The sequence below is a fragment of the Lissotriton vulgaris genome, chromosome 10 (assembly GCF_964263255.1).
Source record: "Lissotriton vulgaris chromosome 10, aLisVul1.2, whole genome shotgun sequence".
In the NCBI taxonomy this organism is placed as follows: Eukaryota; Metazoa; Chordata; class Amphibia; order Caudata; family Salamandridae; genus Lissotriton; species Lissotriton vulgaris.
Window position 1 is genome coordinate 277,330,765 of NC_141698.1, and position 19,113 is coordinate 277,349,877.

The 19,113-nt window shown below is 47.1% G+C and overlaps 1 protein-coding gene across 2 annotated transcripts in view; it reads right to left on the reverse strand.

Annotated features, from left to right (window-relative positions):
* Positions 1-19,113, reverse strand: part of SCAP (SREBF chaperone) — an 833,069-nt gene that overhangs the window by 684,625 nt on the left and 129,331 nt on the right. The gene's annotated exons all lie outside the window — the stretch shown is intronic.

Genomic DNA, 19,113 nt, shown 5'->3' on the forward strand with positions numbered 1-19,113 from the left:
CGAGCTCAGCTCGTCATGCAAGCTCGTCATGCAGTACACTGGTCGTGTGCTTATGACGAGCTGAGCTCGTCATGAACAATGGATTCCAAGGATTTTCAGCACAGAGGGGGAATTGCTGCAGCAGTCAAGGTGATATAAATATATATATCTTAACGGGAGACACAGGAACACATAAAAATCAAACGATTCAGACTGCTAAATGAGCTACGCTCCACCAGAGCATATGCTCCATGCATAAGATTCACACCACAGAAATGGAATTTCTAAACACAGATTAAAACAATCTCAGGCTGGAGAATGAAATGAAGAGTATAGGAATACAACAGAGGTCAAGGAAGAAGACCAGCTTCTCATACACTGTTCCACATATGAAGAAACAACCAACTGTTACAACAGGGAAAATGCTCACCAGGATCACTGAATTTATCAAGATTGAAAAAGAAGAGAAGCTGGTCCCTTGTCATTTGGTGTTTGTTCTCTAAAGTAGCTATCTCAGCTTCCAACCCTTCTAACTCCGCATTACAATCTCTATTCATTGCTGAACGGATTTTGATGCACACCCCCCTTATTGTACTTTTCAAGGCCTCCCATCGCACTAGTTCTGAAGTGTCCCCTCTCACATTAGTCTCCAAGTAAGATCTAATAGCCTCCAAAATTTTTGTCCTATTCTGTTCTTTGTGCAGGATTTCTTCATTGAGTCTCCAAGACGTTTGTTTAGGGGACGGTTTAATGTTACTGATGGATAGAGATATACATGAATGGTCCGACAGTACCCTTGGCTCAATTGAAGTATCCTCTATCCTTGCTACGCCATTTTGTGTAATGAAAATGTAGTCAATACGGGAGAACGAGTCGTGAGGGGAAGAGTAGAATGTGTAGTCTCTATCAGTAGGGTTTTGTATTCTCCACGCATCAATTAAATGGAATTGTTGGCATAGTTTGATGAAGGCATTATGTGACTTGTTTGGTTTGAATGTACACTTAGAGTCCCTATCTAAGGCCGGGTCATACGGAAGATTAAAGTCACCCCCAATTATGTGTATCGCCGTATCAGGTACCGTTGCAATCTGCTTGACTAAATCCTGCCAGAATTCTAAATCATTAGTGTTAGGTGCGTAAACATTAGTGACAAAGAATTCCGTGTTATCCCTAGTGAGTTTCACCGTAACCCAGCGACCTTTTTCATCTGATGAGGATGACAGTAGCTCTACCTTGGACTTCTTTGACATTAATACCAGAACCCCATTCTTTTTACCGAGTGCACTAGATCCTACAACCTCTGTATAAAACTTGTTGCGCAGAGTGTAGAATTGTTTAGCATCCAATTTGGTTTCTTGCAGCAAACAATGTCCCCCTTTTGTCTCCGCAAATAATCTAATATCTTTTGTTTTTTAACGGGCTGATTCAGACCCTTAACATTCATGGATAAAACTTTCAATCGATCAAGAGAGGTTGTACCAAGTGGAGTGGACAGTGTTCTATGTGACATTTACAACGGTGTATGTATCATGGTTGTACCAAGAGGGCCAATGGGAAAACATAGTACTCGGCGCATCATGTAAAGGACATATTGTTCTGCTACTTAAGATGAAATACAGTCGAAAATACAGTCGAAAACCACAACCAGATACTTGGGTACCCAAGGATATAGCACGCCTGGTCTGAGTATGGATATACAAACACATCATATGCATGATACAACTTGTCCAATCAAGAGCAAAGAGATAGATCAGAAAAGAAAGAAGTGATACGGAGAGGAGAGGAAAAAGAAAGAAGGAGAAAGAAGGAAAAATAATACAAACCATAAAACACAGCACCCATCCCTCCCAATCCCACGCAACCCCCCACCCCACCCACCCCAATTGTGATACAGAAGCATGGCGACGTGAGGAAAACCGCAGTAACCCCCCCGCCTAAACTTAGTCATGTATAGACATTGGAACAACAATACATAACGAGAAATGCATATAAAAGGCTATGCAAGCAGTGGAACGTTGGAATGATCCAGCAGAACCGACATGTGGTCAACAGCGCACACTCAATATACATTCTCGGTAAATCAGAATAATTCCTGAGTGCTCACTAGACTATGATTATCGAACAGAAATTTGAGAATACAACCTCATGGCCCATTGGAAGATATTATAGCGTCATATCCTACACTAAAGGCACGTAATGGCTAGTAGTATCCAAGTCGTCACATCAGTGGTGAATAACCTAAACAAAGAACAGTAGAACATCAGTAATCAGTAATCAAAGAGTCACAGTTTTGCCAGAACGAATCCGGACTACTCCGAGTAACCTGTCAGTATATCAAAGTCTGGAGTTAGACAGCACGTTGTGATTTATATATCCCGGCCACCGTCTCATTGGGGCCAACAAGGCGAGCCAGCACTAGTCAAAAGGATCAGATCAATAACAGCTGGACCACGCCAGCTTGAGCCAGGGAGGTAAAGTAAAGAGACTTCCAGGTCATCATAGATCCTCCAGTTGTGGAAGGTTTCCGTAAACTTGAGACCTATCCTGTAAGAACCCAGCAATAGTTAAGCAGATCTGACTTTTAGTAATAACAGAGCACAGAAAACTTTATAATAGAACCTAACGTGGTCACTTGTATTAACCTTGATTGTAAATTACTAGCCATGATCTGGTCAGCCCGTCTGCAAAAAGTCCTCCCTACCCTAGTACATCCGTCTCAAGCGGGTTTCTTAAAACATAGACTATCTAGTGATAACACCAGAGTACTGGCCCATGCTCTAGAAAAAGCGAAGCTTTTGACAACCCCCACGGTGGCAGTCACACTAGATGCGGAAAAAGCCTTCGACAAGGTAGATTGGTCCTACCTTGAGGCAGTTTTACGCAACTTCAACCTAGGAGAGACGTTTACTAAACTCGTAATGGCTTTGTATGCCGGCCCTACTGCTAAGGTCAGAGCGGGCGGCTCCTTCTCTTCCTCTTTCTGCCTAAAACAAGGGACGAGACAAGGCTGCCCACTATCGCCTTCTCTGTTCTTATTGGCAATAGAACCCTTTTTGTGGCATATCAGACACAATGAAGCCATTGCTGGGGTTCCATTTGGTGATTGCACTGTAAAATTGACTGCATACGCCGACGATGTCCTGATCTTGACGGAAAAAGCTGACGAGGCTATCCCGGCCTTGATGGACACAATTGAGGGGTTCTCTAGAGTCTCAGGTTATAAATTAAACAAGGATAAAACAGAGGTTAAGTTACTAAACAACATCGGGGATAAAGGAATTCTGGGAACATCTGGCCTTACCTGGCAACCGAAAGCTTTTAAATATTTGGGCCTAGACTTTGAGAAGGACTTGATTACGACTCTGAAGTTAAATGAAGACTCAACATTAAAAAAGATTTCCACTTTGTTAGACAGCTGGTCACCAAATTATTTTCCTGGTGGGGTAGGGTTGAGACTCTAAAAATGATGTGCACGCCTCTAGTTAACTACCTGGCTAGCATGCTCCCCATGACTTTCTCAGACGAATTTATTAAGAAGGTAGACAAGCTGTTCGGAGAGTTCCTATGGCGAGGGAAAAAAGCCAGGATATCACTTAAGAAGCTGCAACTAGCAAAAGATAAGGGCGGCCTGGGCCTGCCCTCGTTTAGGAACTACCAAACGGCTTTCCTCTGTAAGAAAGGGGCCCTTTGGCTGGTTGAGGATACATCCTACACTCCAGTATGGCTAACTATTGAACGGTCGTTAATGGCAGATGCACCCCTCTCGTCTCTCCTCACCATGGATCTGACCCATATACCTCACTCTAAATATATCCTTCTAAATACCAGAAGAGCACTTCTCCGACTTGACCAGTACCATAAGACTGCTCTGGTGATTAAGAGATCCACCCTACTCTCACTATGGCATAACCCTAAGATCCGGATAGAAGGGAAAACCCTTTACTGGGAAATGTGGGCTGGAAAAGGTATACACAAAGTGAATGACCTCTATGATAATGGCAGACCCCTGCCCTTTTCGACATTGCAAGAAAAGTTTAGCTTACCACCCATAGAATTTTACCAGTTCCTAAAACTGAAGGCCACTATCTCCAAATGCCCCCTCAACACAGACTTACCCTGGCTTGTGACCCGGCTACGAATACTATACCATGCTGACCATTTTGTATCAAGGATATATAAATTGCTCCTCCCCCTACCCAAGAAACCACATAGGCTGACCGAAAGTAAGTGGGAATCGGAACCTAATTCCACAGGCATTGCATTAGATTGGGAGGTGATACACAACACCGCACTGACAAACAAGATATCCCCGATCCTATGTCAAACGAAATATATGCTGTTAAATAGAGTGTTCTGGACCCCCCAGAGATTGTTTAAATGTAAACTGAGGGATACGCCTACCTGTTGGAACTGCCAGGAAGCTCCTGGTGACTTGGCACACATGTTTTTTCATTGTCCCCTATTGTGATCATTTTGGAGTAAAATATTTACATACATTCAACAGGTGCTTGGAATCACGCCTGTCCAAGAATTCATATATGTCATTTTAGGTCCTCTGGAAACACAATTGCCGGACATTCATGACAGACAATTGCTTGATATTATGCTGACATTGGCGTGCAAGGTCATTCTTTACAAATGGAAAAATTTTGACGAAGTCAACTTCAAAATGTGGCTGGAATGGCTTTCATTTTTAAGAGGGGCAGATAATCCTGCACTACAGTCAGCCACTTGGAAGCCTTCGAACAAAAAACTCTGGACATCCCTGGATGCGTCATCCTCCCACTTTGAACCACCATGATATGCATCTCAATACTCGGCTTTCCTAGACAGAATCTAGGTGGAATTTGAGGTGTTTGCTTTTGTTTTTGTATACTTACTGTATATTCTCTGCTACACACACAGTGTGCCAAGTCTGGGTAAACCAACTACTATTGCCCTATGGATACACCTGTCCTCTCTCTTCTCACCTCTTTTTTCTCTTCTCCTCTATCTTTTCTCTCCTCTCCCTCTCTTTCTCTCTCTCCCTTTTTCTTATCTTCTTCCCTTGATTTGCTTTTTGATTATTGTAAGTGTCATGATACCAGGAATTTGTTCATTTGTACCTTTAAAGATTTATTGTATTGTCTTTATTTTTATCCTTATTCTTCAATAAAAAAGATTTGAAATAAAAAAAAAAAAAGAAAAAGAAGAGAAGCTGGGACGCAGAAAAGCTTAGTTAATCAGTGAATCCAAAACCTTTTGAAATACTTCAAAACCCAAAAGCAGTCGGTGCCAATAAAGTATTAGTGATGCGATTATGCGAACTGCGAGAAAGTAATAAAGAGCTAGAGTGTGAGACGAACATTTGACTGCGGATGATGAAACCCTATTCAGAGTCCTAGATATATTGTATATAAAAACATACATCGATAGATAGATAGATAAATAGATAGATAGATAGATATTCACTTAAAACACGGTAAACGTTCATATTGTGCAATCTCTGAAATATTCAGATGATGAAATAAAACTAAGGAATTAAAAAAAGCTCGTGCTGTTATAGTTCTGAATAAAGCCCAATCGGGATTAGCTAAACAAATTAAACTAGCACCCCGCCATGAAAAGAGTACCTCCTCTACAAAATTGACTGCTCAAGATTTCAAAAGTGACAGATACCATCTGAAAGGGCATCGATGGCTTCTCTGATGATACTACATATCACCCTAACATTGATGGGATTAATGTCATCAGAATATATACAGTGCAGTTTCAAGTCTGTATAAGCATATTTGATTGTGTCAACAAGCGTACCGCTGATCTGCACAAAATGTAAATCACACTTGCAAACTCTCAAATGTCACATTACACTATTTTGCTTTTCACCCTCCTCCGCAAAAGGCATTTTCTACATGAGCCAGTCGCCTACCAGTGTACCTCGTGTGAATTTTTTATATCACGAATGCTCTTATCTGTAAAAAGATATACATGATTCAGGCACACCACATTTCACAATAAATGCAAAATGTCATGAAATTTCGGGGAAAGGGGGGGAATTAAGTCATTTCACACACTCCTAAGAAGCACTTGGATATTAGAACCGTCCTGGTTCACGCCACAAGCTAATATTTCTTCAAAGTAAATATAAAGGATTTTTAATTCAAAGATGCTAGGTAGAAAGTTTAACTTGGCTGGAATGTTCTTTTGCTTACATGCAGCATTTTAAGTAATATTACTGAACAAAAGTGTGCTTTTGATGCACATGTTTAAAACTTAACAACACCTAAATGTGAAAAAGAAGAGACTGGCTGTAACGCTAAGGCACGCAAATTAATTTGCAGGGAAATAAAACGTAAATCTATAGCAAGGTTTAAAAAGGTCACTTTAACCTGAGCGGCCCCATATTTAGTACAAACCTGCCAATTGAGAAATTCATTTTATATGCTGTGAGGAGGGGGTGGAGCCTTGAAGAGCAGGGCTTTTTGTTAGCGGCGGGGCTTTGAACCCTCTAATTTTCGGTCAAGTGAGGAGGGGTGAGGTCTGGTGTTGGGGTCCAGGCTTTGAGTCTTAGCTCCAGGTCAGCCTTGGAGGGGGTCAGTGGGGATCAATAGCAAGGGGGCATGGCTTAGAAACCGCACTGCCCGAGCACACCTCACCACCCTTCAAAAAACAAGCATTTACAATGCAATGGTCTCAGCATCGTTAAAGGTAGAGCTATTGGCATTGCTCATGACATTTCTTTTTTTTTTTTAAATCATCAATAAATGGCATTGTCATTTACATTGCCAATAGCTTAATCATTAAATAAATGGCATTGTCATTTACAATGCCAATAGCTACACCCTACACAGAGCCACCCTCACACAGACAGAGCCACCCACACAGAGCCACCTACAAAAAAAATAAATGGCATTGTCATTTACATTGCCAATAGCACAATCGGGGGGGGGGCAGAGGCGAGAAAAATGGCACAATTAGGAGAGCAGAGGCAAGAAAAACTAGTGCTATCAGGGGGAAGAAGGCACGAAAACGAGTGCAATCAGGGGACAGAGGCAAGAAAAATGGCACAATTAGGGGAGCAGAGGCAAGAAAAATGGCACAAACAGGGTGGCAGAGGCAAGAAAAACGGCACAATTAGAGGAGCAGAGGCAAGAAAAACTAGTGCAATCAGGGGGAAGAAGGCACGAAAACGAGCACAATAAGGGGGGCAGAAGGCAAGAAAAATGGCACAATTAGGGGAGCAGAGGCAAGAAAAATGGCACAATCAGGGGAGCAGAGGCAAGAAAAACTAGTGCAATCAGGGGGCAGAAGGCAAGAAAAACGAGTGCAATCAGGGGGCAGAAGGCAAGAAAACAAGCACAATCAGGGGGGCAGAGGCAAGAAAAATGGCACAATTAGGGGAGCAGAGGCAAGAAAAACGGCACAAACAGGGTGGCAGAGGCAAGAAAAACGGCACAAACAGGGTCACAAACAGGGTGGCAGAGGCAAGAAAAACTGCACAAACAGGGGACCAGAGGCAAGAAAAACGGCACAAACAGGGGAGCAGAGGCAAGAAAAACGGCACAATCAGGGGAGCAGAGGCAAGAAAAACTAGTGCAATCAGGGGGCAGAAGGCAAGAAAACAAGCACAATCAGGGGGGCAGAGGCAAGAAAAATGGCAATAATAAAGTATTTATCCTACCTGACACAAGCACCGTTCACTTTACCAAAGATCGCCTGGGGGCAATTCACTCACAGCTTATCTGGGCACTGTATTCACAGTATAGTGGAGTAATTCATACAGAGTCGTTCTAAGCACTGCGTGCACAGTATAGCTGAGTAATTCATACAGAGCGTATCTAGGCACTACATGCACAATATAGCCGAGTAGTGCAGAGTGCCGTGCCGTCTCATTGGCACCCTACATTTATTTACAAAGCATCCTTCCCTGGAGGCTGTAAGTAACCCATCAGAGCATGTGCTACCTCGACTGTCCGAGATGGGACCTCTGGGAGAGGGACTGCGGTTCCCAGTAACACAACTCCTCGAAACTCGGTGTGTTAAGAGTTAAAGATGCGCACCTTGTATTACCCTCAAATGCAATCAGCGTTGAATCGAACCCCTGGGGTTCTGGGCGGACGAGAGAGAGGAAGAAACTGCAGATTTCAGGAATGTTTGACTTTTCACTTTACCTGCCTAAAATCACAGAAGGGCGCGGGGCAGAGCCGGCATTCAAACCCAAATAATCGATATACTAAACGCCCTCCTTGGGAATAGGTTGTGCCCTTTGGCCAGAAGTCTGCCCCGGGTCTGCCTTTGTTCCCGAGGGGAAGGGTGGGGGTCCTCGGCCTGAAGCCCCCGACTCCCAGGTGCCTTTGTACTGGGGAGGGAGTATGCTGCACAACAACACCTCCTGTTTGTTTGAACAAATAAAGGCCAGTGTCCAAAGGGAAGTGGCTGGGAGGGGTGTCATCTTGAGTCGGAATGCCCAGACAGGCTTGGAGTTGGACAGGGTTGGGGGAGTGTTGCTGTAACAGCAGCCGGAGCGGGAGAGGGGCTGCCAAGAGCTGGTTGTCTCGGGACAGGACAGCTGAATACGCTGCCCTCATACTCGGGGTGCGGCCGGAGGAGGGGGCTCCCGGGGTCAGGAGGTGCTGGACAGAGGGGCTGGGACAGGAGTTGGCAGACGGGGGGAGCGGAGGTCAGGAGTTAGGGAGCTGGGGTCAGGAGTCAGGAGTGAAGACACCGGTAGGCGTGCTCCAAACTCTCCGAGACAGGAAGGGAGGAGAGGGAAGGAGCAAAGGAGAAGTGGAGGGAGAAGAAGAGAGAGTGAAATAGAAAAAGGAGGAAAGAGAGAGGAGGAAGGACAAAGGCAAAGAAAGGAGGAAAGGAGCAGAGAGGAAACGAAAGGGAAATTGAGGGGAGGGAAGTAAGGGGGTAAGGAGCAGAGACGTGGGGGGGTCGAGGTGAGGGGACTATTGCAGTGAGGAAGTGTCATGGCCAGGCTTAGGAAAGGCTGAGTCAGAGGTTCAAGGGGTCACTTGCGGTGAGCGTGTGGGTACTAGGGGTGACCCATGAGACTCAGGGGTACCAGGAGTGAACCTGGGGGCGCAAGTGGCGAGACTTGGAGCACTTAATCCGGAACATTAGGGCTGATTTAGGAGTTCAGAGCGGGTCGATCTCATCAGCGGGAGCGGGGCGGGAACAAAGACACGGACAGCGGGAGGGGGGGCGGGAAAAACACAGCGAGAGCGAGCCAATCTCATAAGCGGGAGGGGGGCAGGAACAAAGACATGGACAGTAGGAGGGGGGCGGGAAAAAGACACGGCGGGAACGAGGACAGCGAGAGCAGCCTACCTCATCTTAACTAGCAGCAAAATGGCGGACTCAAGCTTCCGAAAATTTTTGCTTCGGGGGCGTGTTTTGGCGTTCTGAGTGACTGATGACGTCACAAGTGGAAAGAACACCAAAAACACGCCCCTGAATCAGAAAGAGACGGGGCTTGTTTGGAGTGACGCCTGTCTCCTCCAATGGCTGGCCACTGTTTAGGAAGCCAGCCAATGGAGGAGAGAGGAGGAGAGAGGCGGTTTCAAGCCCCCATCTCCAAATCATTAAATCTCCGACCGGAGACTGCGCAAGCGCAGCCTTTAGGTCGTCAACCTAAAAAACGTTGCCAAAGATTTGAGGCTGCCTGTGAAGTTTTTACAACCCCAATGAGTGTTGGATGTGCAGAACTGGAAACTCGATCTATGTAGCGGTTTCCAATTCACTGTGGACACAGTGTGATATCAGCTCTTCACCGGGACCACGTGAAGGGGGCTTATATTATGTGACACACTGTGGTACCGTGTGAATTGGCACGTCTGTTAGTACCTGATAGCCTCTGGCTACTGGAGGTAAAGGTGGCAGGGAAGCAGACCCTGAAAGTGAAGCATTTTCCAGCAGGGCTACTTGAAGGTCCACAAGTGGTGTGACAGCATGGATGGAAATGTCAGGGAAGCAACATCAGAGACAGCCATACATACATACAGAGAGAGTAGAAGGATTTCTCCCAGCCATCTACCCACAAGAAAGGAACAACAGAAGAAAGTGGTGATGATCGGCCAGCGGGAAGCCTAGGGCCTGGACAAAGGGAGATAATGGTGACCTCAGAAACCATTCTGGGGAAACTGGACAGTGCTGAGAGAGCATCTATTGCGATGGAATCCTGATTGGAACACCTGGAGTACGGGATAACTGGAAAGGAGGCTACTGTTTCGGCCGTGGACACAAGAGTACAATTACCTGTAGCGCAGGTGGACTGTGTAGCAAAGATATTCAGGAGCAGGTGGATTTTCAGTGTAGGATCACACGGGCAAGGTTGATGGTAAACAGCAAGATTGAACCTCAGGCGGTTAAGCACACAATTTTGGGATTTCCCACTGCAACATTTGAGAACAAGATAACAAGGGAGAGGCAGTCCCTGCTTGCAGCTCAGCAGCAACCTATGGATTACGATGTTAAAGAACTGGTGAGGAAAGCCTATAGACTGCCATCCAGAACCTCTGTCTGATGCCTCTGTGCTCCCAGCTGGTGGTACAGTCACTGTAACTCTGTGTGACCTGCACCTTCACAAACCTATATTAATGAAGGCGGTGACTCAAAATCATAATCCACAGGTTCAGGGACAGCACAGTCTCCTCTTTCCATGCCTCAGAGCAATGACTGAGACAAGTGAGTCAAAAGAGGTGAGGAAGGATTTGATGAAATTGGAAATCACCTGCTCACACTAGTACGGAGCACTGCCGTAGGTACTGTGGAAGGATAAGAGTTACATCTTCAATCAACATGAAGCACCAGGCTATTTCGTGGACAGAGTCCAATCTACGGGTGTTACAAAGGCAGATACTTGTAGTTTGCACAAGAGTGGTAATCCAACCATCTGAATCCTCTCGTGGGCTCATGTATGAAGTTTGGAAGGATTCACCTCCGTGTAAGCTAGCAGAGTTTAAGACTCATAATTATTCTGTGAGCCAACTATTTATGCTGCTCCACACTCTACATTTCCCTATGCGCTCCCCTAAAGTAAGTTCAGTTCTGTCTTCCCTTCCATTTTCTTTTTTCACACTTTTTCATGCTGGCTAAGTTTGTGAACAGTTTGCACGTCAATCCATATTCCGCTGTTTTTTGTTTACCTTGCATTTCCCTCTTTTGCTTTCTGTACCCTTGTTCCTATCGCACTAAATTTGGTTTAGAGGAAAATATTTGTTTGTGCCATTCCCAAAAAATGAAATGTTTGCAGGTTAACGGATTGAGACATCCCTGTATCTCGCTTTTTCTTTCTAAATTTGAGACAACTTTCCCTTCTTCCATCTGTGTTTGTCAGATACTCCAGTCAAGATGGGAGAGTCTAGGAGAATTTCGATCAACAGAGCAAACCTTCATTTCACAGTTGAGCCTCCGTTTTGGAGGTAAGCTAAAATGATTGTTGATATATGCTTGCCACGGATCTCCCATCTGGACGTCCACAGGGCGAATTACAGAGTGTGCCATTACGGGGATGTGAGGTAGCAGGGCACACTCTACAGCAGGCAGGTGCATTCATCCACTGCGTTTCGCGCACAGATGTGTTTGGCAGGAGATTATGAGCAGAGTCTGCCTCTCAGATTGCAGTGTAGGTTTAACTCTGGGCTATCTGGGACAGGAATGCAAACGACAGACCATCATGTTAGGTGATATAACATCCCTACACGGGATGCGAAGGAGCAGTGCTCCGTGTACCCACCATAAGAGGAGCTCGCCTTGAGGCAGACTCTGTCCGGTTCTCACGAGTTAGGACAGAGTGTGGGTGTCCGGCTGGAAGGCCGCACGGAGTACACCAGCCCCTTTCTGCTACCGCCTCTGGCAGCCCGGCACCACAGAATGGTGAGAACGCCCTTGAGGTGCCCGGGAGGCTGGCAGTGGCACAGCCTTCCCAGGAAACCGGAGCGACCCGCACCACAAAGCACTCTTTGAGTGGGGGACAGAAGCTAGTGGTCAGGGGACTAAGTTATTCGCTCGCTCGAGTACTGACAACGGGCGCAGGCGGACAGGCCTACACTAATAACAAGTGTATTCAGGCTCAGCATATCCGGAGCAAACCCGCGAGCTCCGAGAAGGGTCGGCAGCAGAAGAATGCCCGTCACAGCACAGAGCACGGCCGAGCTGGCCGCCCAAGGACTCTGCGTCTTTCGGCTGGGCTGAAGGCTACAGGCCCGCTTCCAAGGCCAGATGGAGCGAGAGCCACCCCTGAAAGAAGCCACGGTTCTATCAGACGCGGCTCCCTACAAGTGGCCGCAACCAGTGGAGCGGAAAAGGGCCCTAGCTCAAAGCAACAGCCTTTAAGGTTCCAGATCGCCAAGGGCGCAAAATGGAAGTGCGTGTTTTCTTCTATCTCAAAGCAGAACACTAAACAAGCATTGGCAAAGCCAATAGAATGTGTCTATGCTTAATCTATTGGCTTTGTTTTTTCGACATGTTGCAGACTATAATAAATATGTGAAATAACGGAAAGAGCTGCAGACTTGGGCAACCAGGTTCGAATCTCGGAATCAGCGCTACATCCTGTGAACCTGGCCAAATCACGTAATCGCCCCAGTGTTATAAAAAAAGTGGTGTTTAGTGGGCTTCATAGACTTCTTGGCCCCTGTGCCACTGCACTATTCAAATCCTGACCCAAGTGCCTGCAAGGTGACTACACTTGTGACTGCTTGTTTAGTAATAAAATATGATTGGGATGGTTCTCATCATGAGAGTGCAAGTCAGGGGCTGCTCTGGTGTCGAGCACTGTTACATTGGCGTTTATGATCTAAAATGTGATTTTTGTTGTCAAGGGAGTGGTAGTGTTGGGTGCCTGAACAAGCATAGGACGCAGGCAGCAGGATATGGGAGAAAAATCACACAGTCTCAAGAAGTATACACCTGCACTTCAAGGTCGCAGTTAAAAACTGGTGAAATCAATAAACATGCCTGCTGTAGAATAAAACATAAACAAGCTTAAATATTTTAACACTGCATGTACTTTCAAAGCAACATAACACAAGTGCTTGAATATGTGAAGCACTGGCGCAGGCATGCACGTGTGAGCCTGCAGATGTGCTCATCTGTAATGAAAACAAGCCCCGGTAACAAAGCCAGCAGCAGTACACAGCTGCTCTTCCCAAAGATCCCCGACAGTAAAGGTGAGTTAAAGAACATGATGACGCACTCAAGAGATCTGGAAACGTAATCTTTGAGTCTGCGCAAAGCCCATGTCATAGGCTAAGGTAATGACGTAGGAAACGTCAGGATGACTCTCATCACAAGAGTGGGAGTCAGGGGCTGCTCAGGTGCACAGGGCCGTTACATTGGCGTTTATGATATAAAACGTAATTTATGGTGGGCTAGCAGCAGACCATGAAAGAAAAAAATCACACATGCTACAAAAGTTCACACATATGCTACAGGATCGCACTCAAACTCTGACGAAATCAATAAATATGCCTGCTTTAGAATAAAACATAAAAGCAGAGCTACACACATAACATGCAGTTGCCAACCACACTTGAGCACAAAGAAAAAGGTAGTGCCATAAACGACGGGGGCGGGGGGGGGGAAAGTACATGGTCCGAGCGCCACTGATAAGAAAACACACAAAGAGAAAGCCGAACACAACAGGAAACAGCATGCTGCAACCAACAGAAAACAAGGAAAACAGAGTGACAAGTATACTAACAAATGGAAAGTAAGGGCAGGCTGTAAACCACTTTTAAGATTATTTTTTTTTCAATACAAAAGACTGTGCAAACTCAGCGCCAGCTGTGTGAAGACAAAACCGAAACAAGCGTTTACAATGCAACGGTCTCGCCTTTGAAAACGTTAGAGCTATTGGCATTGTAAATGACTACATTTTTATGTATGTGTTGGGTTTGAAAATAGATAAATAAATGGCACTGTCATTTACAATGCCAATAGCTTAATCTCTCGCAAATGCCACACACAAACACAGAGTCCCACACACATACATACCTACAGAGACACACACACATACACATACGCAGAGCCATATACACAGACACACACACAGCCCCCCCCTCTCCCCGTCGGGACGCACCCTCCAGGGCCAGCATGGACGGGAAGTCCTTGCAGTTGGAGATGCCGGTGGAGTCGGTGATGCAAGTCTTCCACAAGTTGGACCAGAAGGTGGCCGTGGTGATGACCGTGCCGTCGATGCTCGACACCTTCCAGTAGTCGGTGGGCAGCACCCAGCCCGACAGGGCCAGCAGGAAAGCCACGATCTCCCCCGCCATGCTGGCCATGGTCACCGGCGAGGGTCACAGGGCACAGGTGTCGCTGAGGGCACGGGTGAGGGCAGAGGGCACAGGGGTAAGAGCTGAGGGCAGAGAGGTGAGAGCTGAGGGCAGAGAGGTGAGAGCTGAGGGCACAGGGGTAAGAGCTGAGGGCACAGGTAAGAGCTGAGGGCACAGGTAAGAGCTGAGGGCACAGGAGTCAGAAGCGAGGGCCTAGGAAGAGCGGAGGGCACAGGGCAGGGGAAGAGCTGAGGGCAGAGGGGTAAGAGCTGAGGGCACAGGTAAGAGCTGAGGGCACAGGTAAGAGCTGAGGGCACAGGAGTCATAAGCGAGGGCCTAGGAAGAGCTGAGGGCCTAGGAAGAGCTGAGGGCACAGGGCAGGGTAAGAACGGAGGGCACAGGGCAGGGTAAGAGCTGAGGGCACAGGGCAGGGTAAGAGCTGAGGGCACGGGTAAGAGCGGAGGGCACGGGTAAGAGTGGAGGGCACGGGTAAGAGCTGCGGGCACAGGTAAGAGCTGCGGGCACAGGTAAGAGCTGAGAGTACAGGGGTAAGAAGTGAGTGAGGGCCCGGGGTGAGATCAGATGGCAGAGGATTCAGAGCTGAGGGCACCTGCGAGGGCAGAGAGCAACGCGGTTCGCAACTTTAAGGAATGCCTGGAACGTTGGAGTCCCGCTCGGGGGACTCTGAATCAGAAACTGCCCAAGAGCCTCTCACAGGCTCTAAAAGAATAATGCCCTAGGATGCTGTGGTGGAACGATTGAGCGGCCCTCTGCCCTGGAAGGGAGAAAGGAGGGATGGAAGGGTGAAAGGAGGGATGGAAGGGTGAAAGGAGGGATGGAAGGGTGAAATGATCAATCAGTGAAAGGATGGACCGATAGAATGGATCGATTGATGGGAGGGTGAACGGACGGCTGGGTACATTGAGAGAAGGAATGATGAAAGGGTGAGGGCACTGCTTCCAGTGAGGCCTGGGCCCGCTCGGTGTTACTTCAGGAAAGGTTGAAAGGAGGGTTCTTCGTGGCTCTGCGTTCAGAACAATCGCAATCATGCTCATCAAAGGCAGGAACGACATTTAATAATGATATCGTTTAATAGATGAGTGTGAGGTACACACATACATAAGAAAGAGGCTGACAAAACACACACCTCTGGCAGAAGCAGGCCGCCGGGCGGTGCCACCCTTGAGGGGTTCATTTTAAAACGTGTCACAGCGTCACACTGTCACGCTGCGAGGCAGGTGAACACCGCACACTGCCACAACATTCCTTTGGGGGTCTAGGCTGGTACCGGGGCCTCTGTGGTAAAAGGAGGCATGACTCTGAAAGTGCGCTCCTCGCACCGTGGGCAGGAGGCGCTAGACTGGTGCATGAGGCGCTATGTGAATCAGAGCAAACCCAAGAGCACTGGGGGCGCAAACAATGGAGGGGAGTGGTGGGGTGCCGTGGCATGCACGGAGGGCCCAAGAGGCTCTTCGCTTGGATCGACGGGGTTCATTCCTTCATTCATTCACTGAATTGTCTATTCAAAGATTGATCTATTGGTCCCTCACACCGAGGGAGGGAGGGCTGGGGCTGTGTCTGGCACACACATATGCGGTACAGTCTCCTCGCCTGCCCTCTCCCTTCCCCCATCCCACGTGGGTGCAATGCACCATCACCCCGCACCCCTGGCCCCTGCGCTGGGAGCAGCGCTGCTGGAAGTCTTCAAGGCGCGGTCGGCGACCACAACCTAAGAATTAGTTACTACTATCAGCCGCCGGCCCCGCTGTGATTGAGACGGGAAAGAGTGGGCAAGATCTTGACCCCGGGTATGGGAGGAAACAGGGGGGCACTCTAGGGTCTGAAAGGTCAGATAAAAAAAAGTGTCAGAGAAATAAGGACTGGCAGGGACAACCCCTGAGTGATGTATCCCTGGGACTGGGAGAGCAGGGGAGGGCTAGTATTGGGGTCATAGGACAGGGGCGGGGGACTCTTCTTAAGCTACGAAGGAAACGGGACTTCTGGGAAGGGTGTGGAGCGCACAATGCGGATTGTATCCTGGGAAAAGAGGTCACGTCAGAGGCGAGGTAGTCAGGACAGGGAGGGGAGGCAGGAAATCGCCAGAGGACCAGGGGGTTGGGAAACGTGAGATCCCCAGGACAGAAAAAAAACAACAAAAAAAACAAAGAAGAAATAAATCCAGGCAACCAAGAACAGATCAATTTGAGGAGATCACATCCAGAGAAGACGACCCGATCCAACAGCGAACGCACAGCCCAGTCAATAATCCACCCGCAAAACGCAGTGAAGTCCGCAGCTCGGACAGAACTTCTCCGCGGCGCTGCTGGCTCTGGGTGTGGGATCTGAGCCCCCTCCTCCCCACGCCCCTCTGCTCCAGCCCCTCCTCAGAGCAGCGCACTGTGGGTCACAGCACTCCTGCCTGCGCCACGCTGATCTTAGACACTATCTGCCCCTCGCCGGCTCCCCTCCGGTTGTCACTTGCTGCCCCCTGTCCCCCTCGGAACCTTTGCTCCTCCTCGGCAGCCCTGCTCCTCTGTAACCCCAGTGCACGAACGGTACAGCTCCTCGCTACCGCTCATCCGTCTCAGTAACCAGGGGCGTAGGAGACACCATATTTCTGGGGGAGACAGGGGCAGACTTCATTGACCCCATACAAAGTACCCGTGGTCTGAGAGCTGCAGGCTCCTATGAACCTACGCTCTTACTTGCATAGTTCGGAAAGGAAAAGTGAAATAATGATAAAGGCGGACATGCGACAGGACACGGAGTAGACCTACAAAATAACAAAAACAACAAAAACAGAAGACGGAAAGAAGCCACAGACAACGGAACACGGAGACGTCAGGAAACAAAGCGCAGCCCACTCCTGCAAAAGACACGATGGAAATAACAAAAATATGGCGTAAAAAAAACGTTCTAAAAGGGGCAGAAAGAGAAAAAAATCACCGGAACGCCCACGAATCTGCTCGGAGAATTACTGACGGATCTCTCTTCCAATGGCTAGCCTTCATTTATGGAGCTAGCCAATGGAAGAGAGAGGCGGAATAAAGCCCCGTACTAAAAAACAAAAGATTTCGCCTGCGCGACACTGCTGCGTAGTGGACGCCAGGCGAAACCTAAAAAGGAGACACTAAGCCCAGTCAAGCTGTGGTCAGCACTTGCAGTTCAAAGCGTATACAACTCCAGGATGGCAGATCCTGGTATACCTGTTTCTGCCTATTCCCCACAATATGAACAGGAGGGTGATAGGCGGAGGCAAAGATTGATAATAGCTGGAATGGGTGGCAATAGAACATGCAATGAAATGAGACTTTACATACAAGGAAATGTGTTTTTGTCACTGCAGTGGTGCTGGTAGGGAGCAGATAACATATTTGCATGTGGACTTGCTAACAGGTAGGCAGGACAAAATGTGCCAGGGATTGCCTGGATGGGTTGACTGAAGTAGAATAAAAAAAAGCATGTGAGCAGGTCAGACCGGTATCTCCCTAATCCTAGATTTAAATTAATCTCGTTAATTGTTTTTTTTTTAAAACCTTACATGCCCCCAGGAGGCTCCCAAGATATACCTAGCGAGCCCAACTGCTTGTGGCTGTCTTCTGTGGACTTTTTACACATTGTATTGTCCTGTCAGCCACTGGCACACTTCTAGGAAGAAGTGACGAAACTTATCAAACTTGGTGGGTAGGGTTCTGAGGGAACAATAAAACTGTTTAGTAAGAATACAGTCATGACGAAAGGAAACAAAAATTAAAACGCAAAAGGTGTCGCTTGGGTTAATAATAGCAAGTTGGCGAATTGCTATACACTGGACTGCACCCCGAGCCCCAGAGATGAGAGGATGGAAGAAAGATTAGCTAGAGTGGGCACTTGTGGACGAACAACACATTAAGATCACCCGTAAAGGTGACACAGTTATAAAGGACTTGTTAACCTTTGTGGAAATGAGTACCAAAATAATGGACTTCCCAAATAACAGACCTCCCTGAAAGATTATTGAGAGAGCCCGGTGGGGCAATTTAGCAGAAATAAACTTTTAGTCGAAAGTCACAGATGAAAATATGTAAGAGAAAAAATTGCACAATTACGAATATAATTTATAAATGATTGTACTGCAGGATATTGCAGTTTGTTTACACATGTATTATTGATTCAAAATTTGGTATGGATTTCGCCGCCAATAGTTCTGAACAAACAAGAGCAATGAGGGCACTAGCACTGTAATGGTTCTTTACATACAGAAAGTGCTTTAAATGGGTGGGTACTGACAGGTACTCAGTACCTACAGTTCTTACATTTGAAAGGAAGAGTACCTGCATCTCATGGCAAGGGTATCAGTACTTCCAATGGGAGAGAGTATGGCACTTCTAAGTAGTAAAGAGGTTCTCTGTAATAGTAAGTACCTGTTCTTCTACATTCCCTTGCAAGCACTTCATACAGCAGCACTTCGTATTGTAGCACAACAGTTGTGCTGAAAGGCCTGAGCATGGCTAGACACTAGAATCCCAATAGCGCTTTACACTACAGGAAAGTGTGGTTTCAGTCAAGAAAGTGATGTTTTTCCAATCCTCCACAATATGGTTTCTGAAAAGGCAGAGGTGTTTTTCAATAAGACCATGGCAATGTGTGGGTTTCAAACTATTGCTATCTAGACACGAACAACTTGGCAGCACCTCTGACGTAATGGATAACGCTAGCCTTCGAGGTCAGTGTAGTAAATAAAACATGAACCAGTATTTGTAACCAGAACAGCCACCCAATACTACAAGCAGCCTCAGATACCGCAATGTATCCTCTCACAATGATCAGCAAATGCAGTTGTTCACAACCATTAGTCACCTGTGGAACATCTGTTAATCTGCGCCAAGAT